This window comes from Carlito syrichta, unplaced genomic scaffold (assembly GCF_000164805.1).
Source record: "Carlito syrichta isolate Samal-C Ts95f unplaced genomic scaffold, Tarsius_syrichta-2.0.1 Scaffold309768, whole genome shotgun sequence".
Taxonomy (NCBI): domain Eukaryota; kingdom Metazoa; phylum Chordata; class Mammalia; order Primates; family Tarsiidae; genus Carlito; species Carlito syrichta.
Window position 1 is genome coordinate 891252 of NW_007253864.1, and position 1600 is coordinate 892851.

At 42.7% G+C, this 1600-nt stretch overlaps 1 protein-coding gene across 1 annotated transcript in view; it reads right to left on the minus strand.

Moving 5' to 3' along the window:
- CHD9 (chromodomain helicase DNA binding protein 9) overlaps positions 1-1600 on the minus strand; it is a 286505-nt gene that overhangs the window by 225273 nt on the left and 59632 nt on the right. The window lies entirely within an intron of this gene.

Here is a 1600-nt window from a genome sequence, read left to right on the forward strand (position 1 = left end):
AAAAAAAAAAAAAAAAAAAAAGAAATAAGAACACATGTGTTCACCAAAACAAAAATAGAAAATCCCCAAAACAAGCTATTGAACTGGGTAATGTATCAGAATATTCCCACAATATTTATTGCCTACTTGTTCATTTGATTTATGCCTGGGATTGGAGGTGGTGACAATCATAAGTAGATGAGCTGCAAATGGAGAAAGGATTTAACATTCAGATTAACTGCAGACCGTATAGTTTGCAAACTTCTGTTGATAGCACCTTACACTAAAGTTGAGCAACTGAGCCAAAGATTTTCAAACTTTTTTTTTTTTGAGTCTTGGTCTCACTCTGTCATCCAGACTGGAGTGCCATGGCACAATCGCAGCTCACTGCAGCCTCAATGGCCTGGGCTCAGAAAATCCTTCCTCCTCAACCTCCCGAGTAGCTGGGACTACAGAAATGTGTCATCATGCCTGACTAATTTTGGGGATTTTTTTGTAGAGATGAGGTCCCACTTATGTTGTACAGGTCTTAAATTCCTGGCTCAAGCATCCTCTCACTTTGGTTTCCCAAAGTGCTGGGGGTATAGGTGTGAACCATCATAACTTGCCCTCTCAAACCTTATTTGCAAGCAAGGAAACTCTTTATTAAAAAAAAAAAAAAAAAAAAAAGGCTGGGCGCGATGGTTCAAGACTATAATCCCAGTACTTTGGGAGGCTGAGGCAAGATAATTGCCTGAGCACGCAGGTTCAAGACCAGCCTGGGCAACATGGTGAGATCTCATCTCTACAAAAAATCAAAAAATTAGCCAGGCGTGGTAGTGCACACCTGTAGTTCCAGTTACCTGTAAGGCTGAAGCAGAAGGATCACCTGTGCCCAGCAGGTCGAGCCTGCGATGGCCGTGAGCGTGCCACTGCGCTCCAGCCTGGGTGACAGAGTAAGACTCCAACTCAAAAACAACAACAAAAAAATCAAACTGTCAGGCTGACCAAATGTCCTTCCTTTGCCTACCTTTCTTATCATGTTCCATGGTGCACTAAAATGATCTGATTATATCAGAGATGATATATTGGTCTTCACGGTCTATTTAGTTATCTTGGAGTGGGTGCTGACATTTAAAATTCAGAATATTTTGCCTAAGAATTTGGATTTCCAGTTTCTATTGAAAAATGAGAAATTCTGAGAAGATAAACATGAAATTAAAAAAGAAAAAGAAAAATGAGAAATTCTAGCCACACTGAACTCTCATATCCAGAAGTTGAGTGGAGATGAGTGAGACATGCATGACATGCACAATCTGGTTTGTCACAGTCCCTACTGCCTTATACATGCTTGCATCCATTACTGTCCAGACTCTACAGGCAAATGTGTTTATGACCGAAAGTCTAAAGCTTATGTGTATGAAAGCATTTTTGAAAACTGAACTTGAGCCGGGCTCGGTGGCTCAGCCTGTAATCCCGCGCCTTTGGGAGGCTGAGGTGAGTGGATTGCCTGAGCCCGCGGGTTCGAGACCCGCCTGGGCAACTTGGCGCTACCTCATCTCTACAATAAATCAAAAATTAGCTGGGCGTGGTAGCGCACGCCTGTAGTTCCAGCTACTGGGAAGGCTGAGGTGGAAGGATC